The sequence below is a fragment of the Macrobrachium nipponense genome, chromosome 22 (assembly GCF_015104395.2).
Source record: "Macrobrachium nipponense isolate FS-2020 chromosome 22, ASM1510439v2, whole genome shotgun sequence".
Lineage (NCBI taxonomy): Eukaryota > Metazoa > Arthropoda > Malacostraca > Decapoda > Palaemonidae > Macrobrachium > Macrobrachium nipponense.
This window is the reverse complement of record NC_087213.1, coordinates 12,008,381-12,035,880: the sequence shown is the minus strand read 5'-3', so window position 1 is coordinate 12,035,880 and position 27,500 is coordinate 12,008,381.

Genomic DNA, 27,500 nt, shown 5'->3' with positions numbered 1-27,500 from the left:
ATATTGGTGAGAGAAAAAAAATGCATTGAGAGTTATAACAGTTAGTGCACAGATTATATAACGTAAATTTTAACTAGAGACCTTGGGTGGTTACAGTAGTCAGGTCCATAGGGCTAAATACGAAAGTTGAATGCAGAGAGAAAAAAAAAACTAACTTGATAGTAATCACAGTAATGATGAAAAAATAAAATATCAGCAATAAATATAATAATGACAAATTCTGCAGATGACATCTTGCCAATACAGAGATTAAGTCCTTTAGGGGACAAAGGCCTCATTTTCCCATCTTTCCCACAATTTAGATCTTCTTCTTGCTTCCCTCCTTAGGATGCTTTGTATGAGCGAGTTGCCGCTGTTTCTCACTCAGGTTACCAGACTGGACATTGTTCGCCTTACAATGATTTTTAAATTGTCCAGGTGGTTTTCTAAGGACATCTGTGTGGCGGAGTGGTAGCGTGGAGTGTTTGTGAGGCGTCTCAGAATGTCATTGTGCACAACAGTGATACGTCTCATGGTCTCTCGGGTATAGTTCGTCCAGAGGGAACACCCATAGATACTGTAGCAGTACGAGCGGAAGAGCAGCAGTTTCACGTCTCGGTGACAAAAGGCAAACCTCCTTGCAATCATGTTGCCAGTTGCACATAGTTTATGACGCCTCTGTTCAATGTCTGTCGTATCTTTTAGGTCATCGGTGATAATGTGACCCAAATACGGAAATTCGCGCACAAATTCCAGCCGATGGTTTCCGAGGAAAATTTGTGGTTCTGCATTATGCTTAAGCGATCTCGGGAGCAGCGACATTCACTGGGTCTTGGTTTCGTTGTAGATTATATCAAATTCCTCTGCATATTGGCGACAAGTGTCGATGAGTCGTTGGAGGCCATGCACTGATGGGGAAATCAGAACCATATCGTCGGCGTAACAGAGGTTGTTTATAGTTGTTTCATTGATAGTGCATCCGATTGGGAGTGAGTTCAGTTTGACATTCAAGGCATCTGTGTACGTATTAAACAGGTATGGAGAGAGAATACCCCCTTGCCGAAGCCCGTTTAGGGAGCCGAAGGTGTACGATAATACGTTACCCCATTTGACACAGAATTGCTGTGTGGAGAACCAGCAATGTAAAATGCCAATTAGATATAGGGGTGTGCCCCTTTTGTGCAGCTTCAGGAAGAGCTTCAGGTAGTTTACTCTGTCAAATGCTTTTCTCACATCTACAAAACATAGGAAAACAGGAGAGGCTGATGATAGGTAGTAGTTCAGCAATTCTTCCAGTATGCAGATGCAGGTGTCGGTTGAGTGGTTTGCTTTAAACTCGAACTGGTTGTCAGTGGTGTGTAGAAAGGGGAGAAGCCTCACAAGAAGAACTGACTCAAGAATCTTCGATGCGATCGTTGTGATTGCATTGGCCGGTAGTTGCCAGGGTCAGATGCATCCTTTAGCTTGTTTTTAATTAATGGTATCAAGTGAACTAAGAGTAGGGAGTCTGGAAGAAACTGGTGAATTATGCACGCATTGAATAGGGCAGCTAGTAAAATGTAAATTATCGGATGGCAGAATTTGAAAGCTTCTGCGGGAAGACCATCACAGCCGGGCGATTTATTATTAGGTATGCTGTTTATGGCATCGCTGATGTTACCTGGCGTAATACGGTCTGCAAAATGAAATTGAATGGCGTCATTAAGGAGGTTATCTACATCCCTTCGAGAAGCTTGATCATTTATGCAATTCAGGATATTGTTGAAGTGATCGCCCCACATACTTGCGATGGCTTCGTCTCCGACTGCTTCCCCTACTCTCTGTGATAGCTTTTTAGTTTTGGGATTTAAGGACTGGATATCTTTCCAAAGACGAGGGTAATCACCAGATTCTAAGTTTCTAGACATTGCATCGGCTCTTAGTTGTTTTTCATTTAACCTGCAGTGCTTAAGAGCAAGTTTGAATTGCGCTCTCCCCTGCCTCATTAGTAAGGCAGTGTGTCCTTCCCTCGGGCTACCATTTTGCCTCCACAGTAAAAACATTTCTCGTGAGTATGTATACAGATCTTTAACCAAGTCATTCCAACCAGGTATATTGCGAGAATTGCCTTGATGAAATCTATAGGCAGTCCTGCCCGAAGCAAGCATAGCGGAGATTATGTTCGAATAGAATTTATTCAGATCCCTCCTGTGGTGGTCATTTCTACGTTTTGTGTTGGTACAGAGTAAGGCGTCAGCCGGTTGAACTATTGACCGCAACCTGGTTTCCGTGGTCGCCCTAAAGTGTCTGGTTTTCTGTTGGTTTTTAAACTCCCAGTTAACCGCTGGTGGGCGGTCAGTTAGTGGGTTCACGGTAGGGAGGGATGGGGTACAGAATGACACCTGTAATGGGATGTGATCGTAGCCCGTTGCAAGATCGTAGCGAATATTGCAGGTCATAATAAATCATGAATTGTGGAGATGTGATGCAGTGGGTCCAGCCAGGAGGTTGTAATTACATCCGCTCTATTATGTACATATGAGTAGGAGGAGGGAGGGAGGAGCATTACATCGCTAATTTGGAGAGCATGATTTTGACAGAAGTGAGTAAGTTCATTATAAAATTGTCTTGTGGGGTGAGAATTAAGGTCCCCTATTATACAAATATAATCAACAGGAGAATCTTGAATAATACTGTGTAACTCCCCTAGGATCATGCAGTATTGATCAAAATTATTGTTATTTTCCCATGGCATATAAACATTAATTATTAGGATTTTAGAGATCCCTACTGTCACTTGAAGCCCCAGCAATCTGTCACTCCTGTAGGTCATCACCTTTATCATATTGTCTAACGATTTGTGCCATAGGAAAGAAAGTCTTCCTTTCGGGCGACCGGCTATGATTTGATCTATAACTTGCAGCGATGAAGTCGAGAAGGTTCTGAAGTCTTCATGAATTGAATCGCAGATGACAAGGTCATGTGGCCAGAGGAGCGTTTCTTGCAATGCAATGATGCCGTTGAAATTTTTGCAGAACATGTTCAGGAGAGGAATGTTCCGCTTAAGGCCAAAAATATTCCAAGAGATTATGTTTAATGTATCCATGGCTACTCACGAAGATGGGAGATGAATGCGCTGATCATTTGGGTGGATGGGGGGTTAGCCAGGGGAGTGGGCAATCACTCGCCGGTGGGCGGTTGGCTGGTAACTTGCGGTGAGGAAATGACCCTGGTTGGAGTGTCAGTAAGTTCCCCTCGGGTGGTTGGTGGTCCCCGGATTAGGTTATAATCTTGAAACTAAATATAAAGGACCGAAATTCTCGCCTTTAAGAACGTCGAGGTGTTGAAATAGGCAGGTAATCCTGTAAGCCACTTTATGTTTACTTCTGCATGGGAGTTCGTGAGAGATAAGTGGGTCAGAGCCAGTGAGAAACTTGATTCTCTCCACTATGGCGTCTAGCGTCACCGATGAGCGCAGATTGTGAATTGCTACGTGACATCTCTTCTCAGGTGTCGGTGGGGTGGGGTTTGAAACACGAATGTTTGGGCCTCCAGTCCAGCGGCCAAACGAGAGGTTCTTCTCTTCTTTCTGCTTGTTTGTATCTGCCAGCCGCCAGACCCCTCAAGATCACTCTCATCTGCATCTACGATGGGGGGTTGGGGGGGAGAGATAGGGTGGAGAGGATCACGAGGGCTGGTAATCATCACCGGAGGTCTATCTTCCACCGGAGGCACTGGGGAGGGAGGGGAGGTTGGGAGACCAACAGTCCCCTCGGAACGGCCTACAGGTGAAGGGGGCACTTCCGTGTTGCTGGGAGACGAGGAAAAACTGGATGCCGCATTCATAGGAGTCTGATGGCTATCTGTGCGATTGTCTATCGATCCCTGCACTCCTTTGATCGCATCCCAGATCCGTGTGAGATTATTTGTTTCCACAGTTTCAAGACTGTCTAGGGATTCCTGTAGTCCTTTGATCACGTCCCAGATTCTTGAGAATTTATCATTTGTCTCCTCGATTTTTTCTGAGCTTTTCCCAACTGTTTCTGAGAGTGATTTTGCTGTTTGGAAGGCATTTTCTGCTGTGTGGTACACCGCAGGTAGGCTTAGGTCAGCAGGCCCTTTTTGGAAGGCAGATTTGTAAGGGTCTTCGGCCGTAGATTTCCACCAGAAGCAGGTCCTTAGCCACTTTAAGTGATATATGATATTTTCTTGCGAGATGACAAGTTCTTCGCGGATCGCTCCTTGAGAATGCTCTCTGGTATCAGATCTTTACATTTCGTATATGCAACGTTGATTTCCTCATTGGAGAAGGCATCACTGACAGATTGTATAGCGGACTCGAAGTCGGAACGGTTCGAATGGTATTGTATATAGTAAAGACAATTGTTCGCGAGTACGGAACTTGTGTGTGGGGCACAGGCACCGGTAGGTGCCAGGGTCACTTGCGCAACGGTTGGAGGTTGGTCGGATGACATTTTTGTGGTAAGGGAAGGGCCAAGCACTAACACCCATTTCTCAGGACCAATAGGCCTCGAGTAGCTGTGATTTGAAAGATTTCTAAGGCACTGATTGGAGCAGAAAGAATATTAGAATATCTGCAATTGCACAGCACTCTCCGGCTTACACGCCAGGTATTACGTGGAGACACTATTAACACATTGCTTACTATAAAAGGTATAATCACCAAGGGCGAAAAACCCTTCTTATCTGTGAAGAAACGCGAGAGAGACCTCCAACACGTCCGCCCCACACACTTTTTTAAACTAACAGAATAGCATATACAAAGGTTTAATGATAACGCTGCCCATACCTGTGGTAAGAGTGATAGAAAGTGACTTGGGACACGCACAAAAATTTGACAGTGACTTGTTCCCCACCCTACCATCTACTGCTACTGACTTAAGCCACTTGATACCCTGAAAATGTTGTAGAACAGAGCCTGACATCGACATCAGGAAACGTAACGTCATATTTACAGAATTCTTTACCATTATTCACTCTTTTCAATTGTGATCATAGCATACTAGTATTATTTGAATGGATGTTGTTCAGTGTTAACACAGGTTGATCTTTGGCTGGCTAGCATATATAAACCTTAAAACAGCTATAAGACCTTCTTTTGCTTTGCATGAGAAGGTTGCACAAGCTGGAATATTGAAAAACGATCCAAAAAGTAGAAGAAATAGACCCTGATAAAATTAGTTGAGCTAAAAGCTGCAGCCTAAGATCGGTCATATAATACGCAACCTGACTCACCAATGCCAAGGTAGCAGATATTGGTTCCAAACCCTCCCCAACACAAGAACTAGTCAGGGAAGGGAGGGACCACTGCAGTAAAGTTGACTTTCCTAAAGAGAGAAGTTAAATTCCTACAATAGCATATTCGCTGGCAATAGCTTTTAAAAATTGCCAATCAAAATTGTCAGCGATAATTAATTCGTTTACACATTAGCCTTAGCTATAACTCCATCGGCACTGCAAAACTACTTTGCTCTTTAAAACAGAATCTGAGTTGAGTTATTTTCTATTACAATGCATCGTGAAAACAATGAGGAAGAAATCATTAAGAAAGATTTTTTACGATTGCCCTAGTGATAAAACGAAACTAATAAAATGAGGCTTGTTCACCATGGTATTAAACCAGAAAAGAACTTGAAAGTCTCTCTCTCTCTCTCTCTCTCTCTCTCTCTCTCTCTCTCTCTCTCTCTCTCTCTCTCTCTCTCTCAGTGCCATTTTGCTTGGTGAGACGTTACCGTGCACAGTCTGATTAATCAACAGATATCACGCGTTTAACATTCGTCTGGAAATTTATAAATATCTAGAAGTGTTCGTGAACTGTCGGTGATAAGATTAGTATGAAAATAGTAGTATAAAGCGTCTACTAAGTTATTTTATCAAGTGAAATACTGTAAATCAGGTCAAGATGGCAGTAAGTTCCAACTGTGGAAAAAAATGGTGGAATTTAGTGTGTTTAGCAGATTCGCAATATGATGAGGTAGCAGGAAGGGAGCTGGCATTTCTCATCTATGAGATCAACAACAGCCATAACCAAAAAGATGCAAAAGCATTCATAGATATATTAGAAGGATATGATCCTTCAAACTGGAACAAATCAACAGAAAAAATCTTGAAAATAATTGAAGAAGTTCCAAATAAAATCCAAGTGGTCAAGAGACTCGTAAAGAAAATATACATAAATCAACATATTCCGACAAAGAAAATGAATGAGGTGAACATTGTGAATATCCTAATTGATGCAATAGGAAAAAGAATGCCAAAAGCATGCAAACTGTGTAAGGTGTGGTATGGCATAGTTAATCCACAAAACCTAATCAGAAAATGTGCTGCATGCAACATTCCAACACATCCGCAATGTGCTGAAGTAATGTAAGATATGAGAAAAGATACCAGAATATTTTGCTCAACATGTCTATCATGGATAGACAATTTATTAAATCAAGACTAAATGTACAAATAGTTGAGGATGAAGAAGAAGAGGAAGAAGAAGAAGAGGAAAACGGAAGAGAAGTAAACAAAACTGAAATGACAGAAAAAAATAAGGAAAACAATGAACAAGATAAAAGTATGGATGCAGAGATACTCATTGATACTACATATGAGGCAATCAAGCAGCATACATACGAAGAAATAAATTACATGACAACACAAAAGAAAATCCCGAAGAGGCTCTACCCAGATCTGAACAATGATGGGAAAGAGGAAAAAATAGACAAGAAAGACAAAGTCTGCAACCTTTTAAAAAGAGGGAATTGCAGATTCGGAGAAAAATGTTACTATAAACATCCTAAGGTATGTCCCACTATGAAATATATGGTAAATGTGCATACCTAGACGGCTATGAGGATGATTGCAGAGATCTACATCCAAAAATATGCAAAAACCTAAAAGAAGGAAAAGGATGTAAGTTCGACAAAAAATGTAAATATATGCACCCTGTAGTCATGAATAAAAATCAATCAAATAATCAATCAAATAATAAAATCCAAAATAAGAAAGAAACAAACAAAGAGATGAACAAAGAATATCAGGTGAAAGGAAAAAACCAGACATCACCGCGATATGGTGTGTCAGTAAAATATTTCCAAGCATCAGCTCCAAGATATAATTCAAGAGATAAGAACTGTATTTATGATGCAAGAGGATATTGCAAATACGGAGAAAATTGCAGATTCAGCCACAAAATGAATAATTATGATGAAGGAAGATCAAATATTCTGGAAAAGTTGGATTTTTTAACGTCAGAATTTCTGGAAATGAAGAAAAGAACAACATACCAGAACAGGAAAGAGACATGGGAAAATCCTTATTATTACCAATATTAAATGAAGGAGAAAACACGCAAACCATCATAGTGATGAATGCGCAGGGTTTAGTTACGAGTAACTCAAAAAGAAAGATAGAATACTTAGAAGAACTAACCCAAATTGAAAAGAAAATAGATATAATGAATATAAGTGAAACCTAGTAGTCCCAAGAGACTGGGAATGATGATCAAATAAAAGGGTTCCAAACTTATAGATCAGATAGAAAAAATAGGAATCAAGGGGGAACCGCAATATATGGGAAAGACAAAAAACAAGGAAAAATATGAGAAATATAGTAACTCAGAATGTGAACTAATAGCGGTAGAATTTGAATCTGAAAAATTAATGAACATAGTAATATATAGACCCCCTAATACTAAAAAATAGACAAGAAAGACAAAGTCTGCAACCTTTTGAAAAGAGGGAATTGCAGATTCGGAGAAAAATGTTACTATAAACATCCTAAGGTATGTCACACTATGAAATATATGGTAAATGTGCATACCTAGACGGCTATGAGGATGATTGCAGAGATCTACATCCAAAAATATGCAAAAACCTAATAGAAGGAAAAGGATGTAAGTTCGACAAAAAATGTAAATATATGCACCCTGTAGTCATGAATAAAAATCAATCAAATAATCAATCAAATAATAAAATCCAAAATAAGAAAGAAACAAACAAAGAGATGAACAAAGAATATCAGGTGAAAGGAAAAAACCAGACATCACCGCGATATGGTGTGTCAGTAAAATATTTCCAAGCATCAGCTCCAAGATATAATTCAAGAGATAAGAACTGTATTTATGATGCAAGAGGATATTGCAAATACGGAGAAAATTGCAGATTCAGCCACAAAATGAATAATTATGATGAAAGAAGATCAAATCATTATGGAAAAGTTGGATTTTTTAACGTCAGAATTTCTGGCAAATGAAGAAAAGAACAACATACCAGAACAGGAAAGAGACATGGGAAAATCCTTATTATTACCAATATTAAATGAAGGAGAAAAACACGCAAACCATCATAGTGATGAATGCGCAGGGTTTAGTTACGAGTAACTCAAAAAGAAAGATAGAATACTTAGAAGAACTAACCCAAATTGAAAAAGAAAATAGATATAATGAATATAAGTGAAACCTAGTAGTCCCAAGAGACTGGGAATGATGATCAAATAAAAGGGTTCCAAACTTATAGATCAGATAGAAAAAAAATAGGAATCAAGGGGAACCGCAATATATGGGAAAGACAAAAAACAAGGAAAATATGAGAAATATAGTAACTCAGAATGTGAACTAATAGCGGTAGAATTTGAATCTGAAAAATTAATGAACATAGTAATATATAGACCCCCTAATACTAAAAAATAGACAAGAAAGACAAAGTCTGCAACCTTTTGAAAAGAGGGAATTGCAGATTCGGAGAAAAATGTTACTATAAACATCCTAAGGTATTGTCCCACCCCCTATGAAATATATGGTAAATGTGGCATACCTAGACGGCTATGAGGATGATTGCAGAGATGTACATCCAAAAATATGCAAAAACCTAAAAGAAGGAAAAGGATGTAAGTTCGACAAAAAAGTAAATATATGCACCCTGTAGTCATGAATAAAAATCAATCAAATAATCAATCAAATAATAAAATCCAAAATAAGAAAGAAACAAAACAAAGAGATGAACAAAGAATATCAGGTGAAAGGAAAAAAAACCAGACATCACCGCGATATGGTGTGTCAGTAAAATATTTCCAAGCATCAGCTCCAAGATATAATTCAAGAGATAAGAACTGTATTTATGATGCAAGAGGATATTGCAAATACGGAGAAAATTGCAGATTCAGCCACAAAATGAATAATTAGGATGAAGGAAGATCAAATATTCTGGAAAAGTTGGATTTTTTAACGTCAGAATTTCTGGAAATGAAGAAAAGAACAACATACCAGAACAGGAAAGAGACATGGGAAAATCCTTATTATTACCAATATTAAATGAAGGAGAAAACACGCAAACCATCATAGTGATGAATGCGCAGGGTTTAGTTACGAGTAACTCAAAAAGAAAGATAGAATACTTAGAAGAACTAACCCAAATTGAAAAGAAAATAGATATAATGAATATAAGTGAAACCTAGTAGTCCCAAGAGACTGGGAATGATGATCAAATAAAAGGGTTCCAAACTTACAGATCAGATAGAAAAAATAGGAATCAAGGGGGAACCGCAATATATGGGAAAGACAAAAAACAAGGAAAAATATGAGAAATATAGTAACTCAGAATGTGAACTAATAGCGGTAGAATTTGAATCTGAAAAATTAATGAACATAGTAATATATAGACCCCCTAATACTAAAAAATAGACAAGAAAGACAAAGTCTGCAACCTTTTGAAAAGAGGGAATTGCAGATTCGGAGAAAAATGTTACTATAAACATCCTAAGGTATGTCCCACTATGAAATATATGGTAAATGTGCATACCTAGACGGCTATGAGGATGATTGCAGAGATCTACATCCAAAAATATGCAAAAACCTAAAAGAAGGAAAAGGATGTAAGTTCGACAAAAAATGTAAATATATGCACCCTGTAGTCATGAATAAAAATCAATCAAATAATCAATCAAATAATAAAATCCAAAATAAGAAAGAAACAAACAAAGAGATGAACAAAGAATATCAGGTGAAAGGAAAAAACCAGACATCACCGCGATATGGTGTGTCAGTAAAATATTTCCAAGCATCAGCTCCTAGATATAATTCAAGAGATAAGAACTGTATTTATGATGCAAGAGGATATTGCAAATACGGAGAAAATTGCAGATTCAGCCACAAAATGAATAATTAGGATGAAGGAAGATCAAATATTATGGAAAAGTTGGATTTTTTAACGTCAGAATTTCTGGAAATGAAGAAAAGAACAACATACCAGAACAGGAAAGAGACATGGGAAAATCCTTATTATTACCAATATTAAATGAAGGAGAAAACACGCAAACCATCATAGTGATGAATGCGCAGGGTTTAGTTACGAGTAACTCAAAAAGAAAGATAGAATACTTAGAAGAACTAACCCAAATTGAAAAGAAAATAGATATAATGAATATAAGTGAAACCTGGTAGTCCCAAGAGACTGGGAATGATGATCAAATAAAAGGGTTCCAAAACTTATAGATCAGATAGAAAAAATAGGAATCAAGGGGGAACCGCAATATATGGGAAAGACAAAAAACAAGGAAAAATATGAGAAATATAGTAACTCAGAATGTGAACTAATAGCGGTAGAATTGAATCTGAAAAATTAATGAACATAGTAATATATAGACCCCCTAATACTAAAAAAATAGACAAGAAAGACAAAGTCTGCACCTTTTGAAAAGAGGGAATTGCAGATTCGGAGAAAAATGTTACTATAAACATCCTAAGGTATGTCCCCACTATGAAAATATATGGGTAAATGTGCATACCTAGACGGCTATGAGGATGATTGCAGAGATCTACATCCAAAAATATGCAAAAACCTAAAAGAAGGAAAAGGATGTTAAGGTTCGACAAAAAAATGTAAATATATGCACCCTGTAGTCATGAATAAAAATTCAATCAAATAATCAATCAAATATAAAATCCAAAATAAGAAAGAAAACAAACAAAGAGATGAACAAAGAATATCAGGTGAAAGGAAAAAACCAAGACAATCACCGCGATATGGTGTGTCAGTAAAAATTTCCAAGCATCAGCTCCAAGATATAATTCAAGAGATAAGAACTGTATTTATGATGCAAGAGGATATTGCAAATACGGAGAAAAAATTGCAGATTCAGCCACAAAATGAATAATTAGGATGAAGAAGATCAAATATTCTGGAAAAGTTGGATTTTTTAACGTCAGAATTTCTGGAAATGAAGAAAAGAACAACATACCAGAACAGGAAAGAGACATGGGAAAATCCTTATTATTACCAATATTAAATGAAGGAGAAAACACGCAAACCATCATAGTGATGAATGCGCAGGGTTTAGTTACGAGTAACTCAAAAAGAAAGATAGAATACTTAGAAGAACTAACCCAAATTGAAAAGAAAATAGATATAATGAATATAAGTGAAAACTAGTAGTCCCAAGAGACTGGGAATGATGATCAAAATAAAAGGGTTCCAAACTTATAGATCAGATAGAAAAATAGGAATCAAGGGGGAACCGCAATATATGGGAAAGACAAAAAAACAAGGAAAAATATGAGAAATATAGTAACTCAGAATGTGAACTAATAGCGGTAGAATTTGAATCTGAAAAATTAATGAACATAGTAATATATAGACCCCTAATACTAAAAATAGACAAGAAAGACAAAGTCTGCAACCTTTTGAAAAGAGGGAATTGCAGATTCGGAGAAAAATGTTACTATAAAACATCCTAAGGTATGTCCCCACTATGAAATATATGGTAAATGTGCATACCTAGACGGCTATGAGGATGATTGCAGAGATCTACATCCAAAAATATGCAAAAACCTAAAAGAAGGAAAAGGATGTAAGTTCGACAAAAAATGTAAATATATGCACCCTGTAGTCATGAATAAAAATCAATCAAATAATCAATCAAATAATAAAATCCAAAATAAGAAAGAAACAAACAAAGAGATGAACAAAGAATATCAGGTGAAAGGAAAAACCAGACATCACCGCGATATGGTGTGTCAGTAAAATATTTCCAAGCATCAGCTCCAAGAGATAATTCAAGAGATAAGAAACTGTTATTTATGATGCAAGAGGATATTGCAAATACGTGAGAAAATTGCAGATTCAGCCACAAAATGAATAATTAGGATGAAGGAAGATCAAATAAAATTATGAAAAGTTGGATTTTTTAACGTCAGAATTTCTGGAAATGAAGAAAAGAACAACATACCAGAACAGGAAAGAGACATGGGAAAATCCTTATTATTACCAATATTAATGAAGGAGAAAACACGCAAACCATCATAGTGATGAATGCGCAGGGTTTAGTTACGAGTAACTCAAAAAGAAAGATAGAATACTTAGAAGAACTAACCCAAATGAAAAGAAAATAGATATAATGAATATAAGTGAAACTGGTAGTCCCAAGAGACTGGGAATGATGATCAAATAAAAGGGTTCCAAACTTATAGATTCAGATAGAAAAAATAGAATCAAGGGGGAACCGCAATATATGGGAAAGACAAAAAACAAGGAAAAATATGAGAAATATAGTAACTCAGAATGTGAACTAATAGCGGTAGAATTTGAATCTGAAAAATTAATGAACATAGTAATATATAGACCCCCTATACTAAAAAATAGACAAGAAAGACAAAGTCTGCAACCTTTTGAAAAGAGGGAATTGCAGATTCGGAGAAAAATGTTACTATAAACATCCTAAGGTATGTCCCACTATGAAATATATGGTAAATGTGCATACCTAGACGGATATGAGGATGATTGCAGAGATCTACATCAAAAATATGCAAAACCTAAAAGAAGGAAAAGGATGTAAGTTCGACAAAAAATGTAAATATATGCACCCTGTAGTCATGAATAAAATCAATCAAATAATCAATCAAATAATAAAATCCAAAATAAGAAAGAAACAAACAAGAGATGAACAAAGAATATCAGGTGAAAGGAAAAAACCAGACATCACCGCGATATGGTGTGTCAGTAAAAATATTCCACGCATCAGCTCCAAGATATAATTCAAGAGATAAGAACTGTATTTATGATGCAAGAGGATATTGCAAATACGGAGAAAATTGCAGATTCAGCCCACAAAATGAATAAAATTAGGATGAAGGAGATCAAATATTATGGAAAAGTTGGATTTTTTTTAACGTCAGAAATTTCTGGAAATGAGAAAAGAAACGAACATACCAGAACAAAGGGAAAGAGGACATGGGAAAATCCTTATTATTACCAATATTAAATGAAGGAGAAAAAACACGCAAAACCATCATAGTGATGAATGCGCAGGGTGGGTTTAGTTACGAGTAACTCAAAAAAGAAAGATAGAATACTTAGAAGAACTAACCCAAATGAAAAGAAAATAGATATAATGAATATAAGTGAAACCTGGTAGTCCCAAGAGACTGGGAATGATGATCAAATAAAAGGGTTCCAAACTTATAGATCAGATAGAAAAAATAGGAATCAAGGGGAACCGCAATATGGGGGAAAGACAAAAAAACAAGGAAAAATATGAGAAATATAGTAACTCAGAATGTGAACTAATAGCGGTAGAATTTGAATCTGAAAAATTAATGAACATAGTAATATATAGACCCCCTAATACTAAAAAATAGACAAGAAAGACAAAGTCTGCAACCTTTTGAAAAGAGGGAATTGCAGATTCGGAGAAAAAATGTTACTATAAACATCCTAAGGTATGTCCCACTATGAAATATATGGTAAATGTGCATACCTAGACGGCTATGAGGATGATTGCGCAGATCTACATCCAAAAAATATGCAAAAACCTAAAAGAAGGAAAAGGATGTAAGTTCGACAAAAAATGTAAATATATGCACCCTGTAGTCATGAATAAAAATCAATCAAATAATCAATCAAATAATAAAATCCAAAATAAGAAAGAAACAAACAAAGAGATGAACAAAGAATATCAGGTGAAAGGAAAAAACCAGACATCACCGCGATATGGTGTGTCAGTAAAATATTTCCAAGCATCAGCTCCAAGATATAATTCAAGAGATAAGAACTGTATTTATGATGCAAGAGGATATTGCAAATACGGAGAAAATGCAGATTCAGCCACAAAATGAATAATTAGGATGAAGGAAGATCAAATATATGGAAAAGTTGGGATTTTTTAACGTCAGAATTTCTGGGGAAATGAAGAAAAGAACAAACATACCAGAACAGGAAAGAGACATGGGAAAATCCTTATTATTACCAATATTAAATGAAGAGAAAACACGCAAACCATCATAGTGATGAATGCGCAGGGTTTAGTTACGAGTAAACTCAAAAAGAAAGATAGAATACTTAGAAGAACTACCCAAATTGAAAAGAAAATAGATATAATGAATATAAGTGAAAACCTGGTAGTCCCAAGAGACTGGGAATGATGATCAAATAAAAGGGTTCCAAACTTATAGATCAGATAGAAAAAATAGGAATCAAGGGGGAACCGCAATATATGGGACGGGCGGGGGTGCGGGTTGACGGGCGCTCGATGGCCGCCAGGCGTCCCGGGACGGGCGGGCGACGGCCCACCAGGCGTCCCGGGACGGGCGGGCGACGGCCCGCCAGGGGTCCCGGGACGGGACGGGCGGGCGACGGCCCGCCAGGCGTCCCGGGAGGGCGGGCGGTCGACGGCCCGCCAAAGGTCCCGGACGGGGGCGGGCGACGGCCCGCCAAAGGTCCAGGGACGGGGGGCGGGCGACGGCCCGCCCAGGCGTCCCGGGACGGGCGGGTGACGGCCCGCCCGGCCGTCCGGGACTGGCGGGCGACGGCCCGCCAGGCGTCCCGGGAGGAGGGCGGGCGACGGCCCGCCAGGCGTCGGGCGGACGGGCGCAGGCGGCCCGCCAGGGTCCCAGGCGGGCGGGACGGCGGGCGACGGCCGCCAGGGTCCCGGGACGAGCGGGCGACGGCCCTCCAGGGGTCCCGGGACGGGCGGGCGACGGCCCGCCAGGCGTCCCGGGACGGGGGCGGGCGCATGGCCCGCCCAGGCGTCCCGGGACGGGCGGTGGGCGACGGCCCGCCAGGCGTCCCGGGACGGTGGGCGGGCGACGGCCCGCCAGGCGTCCCGGGACGGGCGGGCGACGGCCTGCCAGGCGTCCCGGGACGGGCGGGCGACGGCCGCCAGGGTGTCCCGGGACGGGCGGGCGACGGCCCGCCAGGTGTCCCGGGACGGGCGGGCGATGGCCCGCCAACCGTCCCGGGACGGGCGGGCGACGGCCCGCCAAAGGTCCCGGGACGGGCGGGCGACGGCCCGCCAGGCGTCCCACCGGGCGGGCGGGAGGGCGACGGCCCGCCAGGCGTCCCGGGAGCGCGGGCGGGCGACGGCTCGCTAGGCGCCCCCAAAGGGAAGGGCGGGCGACGGCCCGCCAACCGTCCCGGGACGGGCGGGCGACGGCCCGCCAAAGATCCGGGACGGGCGGGCGACGGCCCGCCAGGCGTCCCGGGACGGGCGGGCGACGGCCCGCAGGCGGTCCAGGGACGCGGGCGACGGACCCGCCAGGCGTCCCGGGACGGTTTTGCGGGCGACGGCCCGCCAGGCGTCCCGTGACGGGCCGTCGCCCGCCCGTCCCGGGACCCCTGGGGGCGGCGGGCCGTCGCCCGCCCGTCCCGGGACGCCTGGTGGGCCGTCGCCACCAGGCGTCCCGGGAGTCGGGACGCGGGCGACGGCCCGCTAGGCGCCCCGGGATGGGGCGGGCGACGGCTCGCCAGGCGTCCCGGGACGGGGGGGCGACGGCCCGCCAGGCGTCCCGGGACGGGCGGGCGATGGCCCGCCAGGGGTCCCGGGCCGTCGCCCGCCCGTCCCAGGACGCCTGGTGGGCCTCGCCCGCCTGTCCCGGGCACGCCTGGCGGGCCTCGCCCTCCAGTCCCAGGACACCTTGTTTTTTGTCTTTCCCATATATTGCGGTTCCCCCTTTGGCGGGCCGTCGCCCCGCCCGTCCCGGGACGGTTGGCGGGCCGTCGCCCGCCCCTTCCCGGGGCGGGGGCCTAACGAAGCCGTCGCCCGCCCGTCCCGGGATGCCTGGCGGGCCGTCGCCCGCCTGTCCCGGGACGCCTGGCGATGGCCCGCAACCGTCCCGGGACGGGCGGGCGACGGCCCGCCAAAGGTCCCGGGACGGGCGGGCGACGGCGGTCGCTAGGCGCCCCGGGAAGGAAGGGCGACGGCCCCGCCAACCGTCCCGGGACGGGCGCGGGCGGACGGCCGCCCGTCCCGGGACCTTTGGCGGCCCGTCATACCGCCCGTCCTGGGACGCCTGGCGGGAGGCGCCGCCGCGCCCGTCCCGGGACCTTTGGCGGGCCGTCGCCCGCCCGCCCGTCCCGGGACGCCTGGTGGGCCTCGCTCGCCCGTCCCGGGACGCCTGGCGGGCCGTCGCCCGCCCGTCGGGACGCCTGGCGGGGCCGTCGCCTGCCCGTCCCGGGACGCCTGGCGGGCTTGCCCGCGGCCCCACGCCCATCCCAGTACGCCTGGCGGACGCGGGCGACGGCCCGCCAGGCGTCCAGGGACGGGTGGGCCGTCGCCTGGGGGGCCATCGCCTGCCCATCCAGGGAACCGCCCTCCCGACCCGGGACGCCTGGCAGGCCTCGCCCGCCCGTCACGGGATGCCTGACGGGGGGCCTCGCCCGCCCGTCCCGGACGCATGGCGGGTCTCGCCCGCCCGATCCCGGGATGCCTGGCGGGCCTCGCCGCTCGTCCCGGGACGTCTAGCGGGCCTCGCCCTCTCGTCCCGGGACGCCTGGCGGGCCTCGCCAGCCCATCCCGGGACGCCTGGCGGGCCTCGCCCTCCCGTCCCGGGACGCATGGCGGGCCCGTCGTGGGGGGGGCCTGCGTCGCCAGGCGCCAACTGGGACAGGCGGGCGAGGCCCGCACGGCATCCAGGGACGCCTGGCGGGCCTCGCCCTCCTGTTCCGGGATGCCTGGCGGGCCACGCCCACCCGTCCCGGGACGCCTAGCGGGCCGTCGCCCCGCCGTCCTGCCAGGCGAACTGGGACAGGCGGGCGAGGCCCGCCAGGCATCCCGGGACGCCTGGCGGGCCGTCGCCCGCCCGTCCCGGGACGCTTGGTGGGCCGTCACCCGCCCGTACGGGACGCTGGCGGGCCGTCGACGCCCGCCCGTCCCGGGACGCCTGGCGGGCCGTCGCCCGCCCGTCCCGGGACGCCTGGCGGGCCGTCGCCGCCGTCCCGGGACGCATGGCGGGCCGTCGCCCGCCGTCCCGGGACGCCTGGCGGGCCGTCGCCCGCCCGTCCCAGGACGCCTGGCGGGCCGTCGCCCGCCCGTCCCGGGACGCCTGGCGGGCCGTCGCCCGCCCGTCCCGGGACGGGCGGGCATGGCCCGCCAGGCGTCCTGGGACGGGCGGGGGGCGATGCCCACCAGGCGTCCCAGGGCGGAAGGGCGGGCCTTTAGGAGGGTGGGCGAAGCCTACCATGGGTCCCGGGAAGGGCTATGTGAGGCCCCCCAGATGTCTTGGGTCTGGTCGGTGGGGCACACCAGGTTTCTCAGGACGCGTGGGCGAGGCCTGCCAGGTGTCCCGGGACAGGTGGGTGATGTCCATGTCGCATGTAGGGACCGGGTAGGTGAGGCCCGCAAGGTGTTCCAGGAATGGGTGGCGATCCCCGCCGGAAGTTCCTGGGACTGGCAGGCGAGGCTAGCTATCCTAGGACACTTGTCTTGCCTCACCCTCCCGTCCCGTGACACCTGGCGGGCCTCGTCTGCCCATCCTTTGACATCTGGTTGTCTTCAGCCATCAGTCCCAGGATACCTGGAGGGCCTCACCCGCCCATCCTGTGAACATGCGAGCGAGGCCTGCCAGGCCTGGGATGGGTGGGCGAGTCACGCCAGGTGTCTGGGGAACGGGCAATTCCCGCCAGGAGTCCCTGGACGGTTGGGGAAGGGCTGCAATTGGTCCACTTAATGCGACACATTTTATGTGAATGCACCCTTGTTGTTTGTTATTACACTCCTAAAAGTAACTACTTTTAAGGTTGCTCTTTCTCTCTCTCTTGCTAGGCGTCCCAGGATGCGCAGGCAAGACCCGCCAGGCATCCCTGGATGGGCGGATGAGGCCTGCCATGTGTCCCGGGATGGGCGGGATAGGCCCAGCAGGTGTCCCGGAATGGGCGGGCGAGGCCCACCAGTTGTCCCAGGGCAGGCTGGCGAGTCCCGCAATTCGTCAACTTGACACGACGCATCTGTTGCGAACGCGCCCTTGTTGTTTGTTATTACACTTATAAAAGTAGCTACTTTTAGGTTTCTGTCTCTCTCTCTCGCTCTCTCTCTCTCTCTATTTTCTTTACTGTATATCTAAATTGCCAGCATAAGATAGAGATAAACAGAAAATATATCATTAATGAGTTTTACGTTGGGCTACCACTTCCAGTCGGATTCCACAGCTCCCCCCAATCCTCCCCATCCTCTTTAGCAATGTGACACTCATTACAGTGATTACACGGTGGATGCGTCTGTCCACATCGCTGCAGGTTATTCCGAGACTTACTGTCAATTAAGGCAATGAGGTAGGTTCTCAAGCAAACTATCTAATTCCTGTTATAAAACGATAATCATCCTGTGCTCTCTCGCTAGTGAGAACATCCTGTCTTGCAACGTATTCGCTGGAATGAGAAATATAACAATATAGTGGTTATTTATTGATGATGGTGTAATACACCGCTCTAAAGCATAGTGAGAGGAAGAAGTGTTTTGGTACTATGGCACACAATAGTTCGTTCCCTCCGCTGATCCAGAGCGAACACGAATACGCGACTATGAAACCCTGAAGCAGTTGAACAAGTAACTAATTAAGCACCCAACAGATGTCGCACCACCAGGCCAAGGAAGGAGGAGTGGAAAGCAGGTATTTTTCTTGAACAAAGAGTAGTCTCCATAATCTAATATCGTTATTAAGGTAGTGGGCATAATGTTTTTGTTGTTACGATGCTGGGTTTGTGTGTAAAATATGCAATTAAGGAAATATGTGAAAAGAATAAGAGAAAAGAGCTTAGGAAGTCAGTATTCATGATTATTTTTAATATTTCCTATAGATTAGCGTATCTTATCAACAGACATGACTGTTCACAAGATCGATACGTAACTTTCACCAACAGTGTTAACGGTGGTGTTCTGTAATCTGCAAGCTACCTCATATATATATATATATATATATATATATATATATATATATATATATATATATATATATATATATATATATATATATATATATATATATATATATATTACGTATGAGCCCGGCCTTGAAGAGGCGATACGTAAACAGAAATAATGGAGGGAGGACAAGATAAAATTAATTTGAACTTACCGTAAAACTGATTATAATGAATATTTAATCTAGAGGAATAGGTCGCCAGAAACTCAGCTAGTTACTTTACAGCTATTTATTACAAAGAGGCTCGTACTGGCCTGGAGAAAAGTAAATGCAGCGTCCACACGTTGGGGCACTTATATAATCTCACAAATGGATAATAGCTGGCTCAAAATGGATTCATACAAGCTGGTTTCATAAACTTGGGTAATGCAACACTTGCGGGCAGACAGACTTCATACGTGACTCAGGGAATCTGGAAAAAGGATCCCAGATTACAAGATAAAAGAAAAAAATGACTTCTTGCTTGATTAAGGATAATTAATTCTCTAACACTGGGAAAGGAACTCTAATGTTTCACTGAGGTATGCAACTGAAGGCTTAGTCTTTACAAGTCACAAAGGGGAGCACGTGGCCCGATGAGGACAAAGGGTTTTGATGTAGGAGGGATAAAATGAGTGACTTGAAAGTGAAATTAGCAAGAGTCATATGGTAGTAAAAGGTGTGGGTTGCTGGGTTGGGAGGACGCCTGGCGGGCCGTCGCCCGCCCGTCCGGGGACGGCCTGCCGGGCCGTCGGGCGCCGCCCGGTCCGGGGACGCCTGGGCCGTCGCCCGCGCCCAGCCATAGGGCCTGCCGCCCGCCCGGGACGCCTGGCGGGCCGTCGCCCCGCCCGTCCCGGACCGGGAGTCGCCTGTTCCCGGGACGGGGCGGGCCGAGGGACGCCTGGCAGGCCGTCGCACGCCCGTCCCGGGACGCCTGGCGGGGCCCCCCGGTCCCGGGAAGCCTGGCCGGCCGTCCCGGGACCGCCTTTGCGGGCGCCATCGACCGCCCGTCCCGGGACGCCTGGCGGGCCGTCGCCCCGCCCCGTCCCGGACCTGGGCGGGCGTCGCCCCGCCCACCCCCCCGTCCCGGGACGGCCTTTTGGCGGGGCCGTCGCGCCCGTCCCGGGGACGCCTGCCGTAGTCGGACCCCGCAGCCGTCCCGGGACGCCTGGCGGGCCATCGCCCGCCCGTCCCGGGACGGACGCCTGGCGGGCCGTCGCCCGCCGCCCTCCCGGGAACGCCTGGCGGGCCATCGCCCCGTGTCCCGACCCGTTCCCGGGACCCGCTGCCTGGGACGCCCCTCCGCGGGCCATCGCCCGCCCGTCCCGGGACGCCGGCGTCGGGCCCGACCCGTCCCGGGAGCTGGCGGGCCAGTCGCCCGCCCATCGACGGGCCTTGACGCCTTGCCCGCCGCCCCGCCCGCCAATCCCAGTAAGCCTGGCGGGACGGGCGGGCGACGGCCCGCCAGTGTCCTGGGACTGGAGGGCGAGGCCCGCCAGGCGTCCCGGGACAGGCGGGCGAGGCCCACCAGGCGTCCTGGGACGGGCGGGCGACGGCCCGGGACCCCTGGGGGGCCACGCCCGGCCGTCCCGGGACGCCTGGCGGGCCGTCGCCCGCCCGTTTCCCGGGACGCCTGGCGGCCGTCGCCCCGCCCGTCCCGGGACGCCCGGCGAGCCGTCGCCCGCCCATCCCAGGGGCGCCTAGCGGGCCGTCGCCCCCGCCCGTCCCGGGACGGCTGGTGGGCCGTCGCCCGCCCGTTCCCGGGACCCGCAGGCCGTCGCCCGCCCCCGTCCCGGGACCGGTGGCGGGCCGTCGCTCCCGCCCGTCTGGGAGGGCCTGCGCCTCGCGGGCCGTCCCGTCCCGGGAAGCCCTGGCGGGCCGTCGCCCGGCCGTCCCGGGACGCCTGGCGGGCCGTCGGCCCGCCGTCACGGGACGCCCTGGCCGGGGCCGTCCCGCCCGCGTCCCGGGACGCTGGCGGGCCGTCGCCCGTCCGTCCCTGGACGCCTGGCGGGCCTCGCCCGCCCGTCCGCACGCCGTCGGGACGCCTGGCGGGCCGTCGCCCGCCGTCCGGGACCTTTGGCGGGCCGTCGCCCGCCCGTCCCGGGACGGTTGGCGGGCCGTCGCCCGCCCTTCCCGGGGCGCCTAACGAGCCGTCGCCGCCCGTCCCGGGATGCCTGGCGGGCCCGTCGCCCGCCTGTCCCGGGACGCCTGGCGATGGCCCGCCAACCGTCCCGGGACGGGCGGGCGACGGCCCGCCAAAGGTCCCGGGGAACGGGCGGGGCCGAACGGCCCCGCCAAAGGCCCGTCCCGGGAACAGGCGGGCGACGGCCCGCCAGGGCGTCCGGGACGGGCCGGGCGACGCTCGCTAGGCGCCCCGGGAAGGGAGGGCGACGGCCCGCCAAACCGTCCCGGGACGGGCGGGCGACGGCCCGCCCGTCCCGGACCTTTGGCGGGCCCGTCATCCCGTCCAGTACTGGGAACGCCTGGTGGGCCGGGCTCCGCCGCTGTCACCCGTCCCGGGACCTTTGGCGGGCCGTCGCCTCCCGGCCCGTCCCGGGACGCCTGGTGGGCCTCTTCCCCACTTGCCCGTTCCCGGGACGCCTGGCGGGCGTCGCCCAGGCCCGTACCCGGGACGCCTTGGCGGGACCGTCGCCTGCCCGTCCCGAGGACGCCTGGCGGTGGGTCGTGGCCCCGCCGGCCCCGCCCGCCCAATCCCCAGTACGCACCTGGCGGGACGGGCGTGGGCGACGGCCCGCCAGGCGTCCAGGGACGGGTGGGCCGTCGCCTGGGGGGCCATCGCCTGCCCGTTCCAGGAGGGACACCTGGCGGGCCCTCCCGCCTCCACCCGGGACGCCTGGCAAGGCCTCGCCCGCCCGTCACGGGATTGCCTGACGGGCCTCGCCCGCTCCCGTCCCGGGGACGCATGGGTGGGTCTCGCGCCCGCCCGTCCCGGGATGCCTGGCGGGCCTTCGCCGCCCGTCCCGGACGCCTGGCGGGCCGTCGCCCGCCCGTCCCGGGACCCCTGGCGGCCCCGGGACACCTGGCGGCCCGGGACGCCTGGCAGGCCGTCGCCCCCCCGCCCGTCCCGGGGACGGCCTGGCAGGCCGTCGCCCCCGCCCGTCACGACCCCTGGCGGGCCGTCGGCCCCGCCCGCCCGTCCCGGGAACCCCCCCCCTGGGGGGCCCGCCGTCGCCAACCGCCCGTCCGGGGACCCCTGGGCCGTCCGCCCTCCCGCGTTCCGGGACCCTGGCGGGCCGTCGCCCGCCCGTCCCGGGACCCCATGGCGGGCCGTCGCCCGCCCGCCCGTCCCGGGACCCCTGGGCGGGCCGTCCGCCCGGCCCGTCCCCGGGACCCCTGGCGGGCCGTCGCCCGCCCCTTCCCGGGAACCCCCTGGGCCGGGCCGTCCCCCCCGTCCCGGGGACCCATGGCGGGGCCGTCCCCCCTCCCGGGACGCCGGCGGGCCGTCGCCCGCCTGTCCCGGGACGCCTGGGCGGGCCGTCGCCCGCCCGTCCCGGGACCCATGGCGACGTTTCAGCCCGCCCGTCCCTGCAGAGAACAACAGTTTTGCTCAACCTTAGAATCAGAATATGCCACTGAATCCTTTCAATTCTCCTACGGATTCTCTGAATCCTCTGCTCCTTCTCCTGGCTCTCCATGAATCTTCTCTCAATCCTTTGCTTCTTCTTCTGACACTCCAAGAATCTTCACCTGAATCCTTTGCTTCTTCTTGGCGACTGAGACAGTCCATGAATCTTCTCTCAATCCTCTGCGTCCTTTTCCTGGCTCTCCACGATTCTTCTCTCCAATCCTCTGCTTTTCTTCTTCTGACACTCCACGAATCTTCCCTGCCTGTGCACGCTCCACGAATCTTCTCCGACTCTGACTGCTTTCTTTCTCCTGGCACTCCAATAATCTTCTTCTGTATCCACTGCTTCTCCTGCACTAAATCCACGAATCTTCTTCTCTTTCTCCCGCTGCTTCTTTCTCCTGGCACTCCACAAATCTTCTCTGAATCTGCTGCTTCTCCTGGCACTCCAATAATCTTCTCTGAATCCGCTGCTTCTACTCTTGGCACTCCACGAATCCTCTCATTTTCCTCGCCGTTGCTACATTCTTCCCATTTTCCTTTCCCTTTCAGGAATCAATAAAACTCTTAGAAAACATTTTATCATTCTTATTTCCCTCTAACTTTACTTTTCTTCAACGATTAACAAAGCAAACGTATTACATATAAACATCAAACCTTCCATACAGTAAGTTAAAAACTTTAATGAAATAGAAACTTTTAGTTTTATCAAAAATGAAACAAATCATTGCAATTGACTCCTAAACTCCATTTCAAACTAAAATGAATTGTAACAGGGATATAGGAAAGAAGTCCTTTAAATTCGAGTTAAACTCGAATTATTATGTAAATAACAAAATTTACTGTAAAAAATTATTGTGTAAATGAAAATCGCAGTTTGTAAATAACCTTTATTGATTTAAATAATAATAATAAAAAAACTTTACACACAACAAACATTCTCCTCAAATTTTTCACATCTGATCCCTCTTCGTGAGGCCAGCTTAGACTTAATCGCGCCATTCCTTGAAGATGGACACCTGCTCTTTCATTTTCCACTTGCCCTTCTCCAGGCATCTGTAATCCCCCTGGAGGTTCTTGAGCTGGCAAACCAATTTCTCCTTCACTCCTCGCAGCTGTCTAACCTCATCTTCCAACTGGTCGTTCCGTTCGCCCTGGACACCGGTCTTCCTATCCAGCGACTTGAAGTGATGATTTCGTTCCTCTAGAAGGTACCTCAACTCGTTTCTCTTCAGTTTCGCAACCTGAACTTCACAATGGAGTTCACACGTTTCCTTCGTGAGGTCTTCCACTTCCTTCTGCAGAGCTGGAACCTGACCTCGGCGTCTTTCCTGTCGGATTAGCGGTTTTCGTCGCGTCTTTTCGTTCCTGAACGAGCCTCGCCATCCGCGCCGCTTCTTCGGTCTATATCTGCAGGTCCTTCTCCTTCTGTCGTAGGAGTTTCTCTTGCCTCTCAACCTGGCAGTTTGCCTCTGGCAATTGCACTGTCGGTTCCCTTATCCTACGTCTCACCTTCGAATAAGTGGGCCCTTTCTTGCCAGGCCTGTTGTTGCAACTCCTCCTGAGTTATCTGGATCACACGAGTGCTTTCTTCCTTTCCGCCCGCCTTCTGAATCTCTTCATAGTAGTCATTGACTACTGATGATGGAGGCTCCATCATCAGTAATCAAGAGGAACCTCACCAGTGAATAGGCACCTTATAAACAAGATGACTATCTTTGCGTTAGACTTCATTCCGTATTTCGAGCAACATCTACACAACGACGTCCCACAACAGCTGCTGCCAAAGCCAGGTAAGGCCACATTTTCTTCAAACTGGAATGCCCAGTTCATATACTCTCATTTCTATCTCTCGCTTTTTCCTTGATTTTCAATATTTTTAAAGAGATATTTCGATTTATCAAAATAGAGCAGGAAACATTCTGATAGATTTTTAATCATGCCTTGTCTCTAGGTGTTATAAAATGCTGCAATTTACTCTCTCTCTCTCTCTCTCTCTCTCTCTCTCTCTCTCTCTCTCTCTCTCTCTCTCTCGTACGGGATCTTTTTGCAGTACGTATCTTTTTTGTCTGGTCTCTTATCATCTTATCTATTAAAATAAATTTAGGGATTTTCCTTTATTTACCTTTTTGTCTACAAGAAAAACAATACTAACTACAGGCGGGCAATTGGAACTGAGCAAAAACTGGCCATTTTTCTAAGCTACGTTTTATTTTTATTGAATTTAACAAGATAACTAAAAGATATAATTCTAAATGAATTAGCCGAGACATCAAGAGAAATAATATATATTATATATAATAATCAACTACTCAACCATAATGATTTTCAAAAACTATAGGTAAGTTTTAAGATTTTAAATTTATATCATATGCATACAAAGAAAAGGTAAACGAAATTTAATTATACTAAATTTTGTCCTATATGAAAGTGAAAATGAGATTTAAAGGAGTACAATTTTATTAGAGTATAACTTGATTCGTAAACTGAAATGCAATATAGAAATAAAGTAGAAAATCCTAACAACCCCATTTCTATATAAGGCGACGCATTTGGTGTGAACGCATCCTTAGAACACAAATGTAAATAATACTGTTTAATACGGATGATAATGACAACAATTAAAAATATTGTGCCTCTCAAAGATGTGTAACGAAGAAACTGTTGCAATTTAAAAACAATTACAGAGTCAATAATGTCGTCAAATAATAAATACAACAGTGAAAACGACATGACATGTAAGGTTAAGAAAATGTATTGCAGAAGCGTGCTTGATAAAGAAAAAAAAAAAAATCTGTGTAAAACACGTTCCAGGGAAATTAAATACATAACCCACACTTTTGTTACATAATATAAACTGTAGATTCCATACCTGATCGTCTGTGTGAGGTCACAGATGCAGATGTAAATACATAACCCACACTTCTGTTACATAATATAAACTGTAGATTCCATACCTGATCGTCTGTGTGAGGTCACAGATGCAGATGGAGGTTGGACATCCTACTCATTGTATATTATCATACTAATAATAATGATGAAATATTGACACTAGCTCACGTGTTTTTAGTTATGTTCCTTTTACTTGATTACCAGTTAATGCTAATGTTTTGGAAGATCATGCATATTTTAGAGTGAAAAGTAATATTTATAGTATCTCAAAATTAAATGAAAAAAAAACGTGATATTGGTTCAAAGTTATCTGCCAGATTATCGGAAAAATGTGATGGTTTTTTAGTTTAACATCTAGTCAAACAAATAAGCCTTAAATTTTGAATATAGAAGGCTTTATAAATATCACTACTTTTATTTGTTATTTTGAAATAAAGGGAATTACAAAACGCGCTTCTTTCCAAGAAAAGAAGGAAAACAGATTAAGGTAATAAAGTTGAGACAGAATAAGAGCACAGCAGTTAAGAAACTAAGGCGGGAATATTAAAAGGGGGTCCAAAAGGTAGAAGAAATAAGCCCTGATAGAATTAGTGGAGCTAAAAGCTGCAGCCTACGAATGGCCATATACTAGGCAACTTAACTCGCCAATGCAAAGGTAGAAGCTAGTGGTTCCTAACCCTCCCTAAGACAGGAAATGGTCAGGGAACGGCAAGGACCACAACAGTTGACTTCACAGTAGAGAAAAGTTAAATTCCTACAATAACATATTAACTCTTTTACACATTAGAATTAGCTATAACTACATCGGCACTAGAAAACTACTTTGCTTCTTGAAACACAGAAATTGAGTAAAGTTATTTTCTATTACAATGCATCTTGAAAACAAGGATGAAAATATCCTTACGAAAGAAATATGGTAAAATTGATGATAACTGATATTTTGCAACTGACCTGGTGCTAGGAAGAAAATAAGAACACGAGGCTTCTTCACACCGTAATCTAGGAAAGAACTTAATAAGTTATCTCTCTCTCTCTTTCTCTTTATCTCTACTTATCTTTGTCTTGTTATATTCTGTGGTTCTGTCTTTCTCTTTTCCACCAAATATGAACCTGTTGTATTGGTGAAAGTATCCTAATATTTCATGTTGTTTTAGTTACTAACATTTAGTAAATAAAGAAAATTATATATAGCCGTAATTTTTCAGTGTTATTGCCCACATCGCCCGCCTTCTCTATGGAGGTTGGCCCAATCATGAATTGTATAAGTATATAGACATGTATCTGTGTGTATGGTTGCTACCTCTATAAAGTAAGTGAACTGAAAATTTTGCTAATTTACTGAAATAGATACTCTCTCTCTCTCTCTCTCTCTCTCTCTCTCTCCTCTCTCTCTCTCGCTCTCTCCTCTATATATATATATATATATATATATATATATATATATATATATATATATATTATATAAAGAGGTGGCTTGCTGCTTACAGAACACCACCGTTATCACTGTTGGTGAAAGTTTTGTATCGATCTCGTGGACAGTCATGTCAGTATATAAGATTTAATAATCTACAGGAAATGCTATTTCATAAATACTGAGTTCCTAAGCACTTTAGTCTCATATTTATTTCGCATATTTCCCTAAATGCACATTTTACACTCAAATCCAGTATCGTCAACAACAAAATGTTTACTACCACTCTCTTAATTAACGTTAATAGGTTATGGATACTTTACTCTATGCTCAAGAAAAATAAATACCTGCTGCCCACTCCTCCTTCCTTGGCCTGACGGCGCAACATCTATTGGATGCTCCGTTAGTTACTTGTTCAACTGCTTCGGGGTTTCATAGTCGCAGATTCGTGTTCACTCTGGATCAGCGGAGGGAACGAA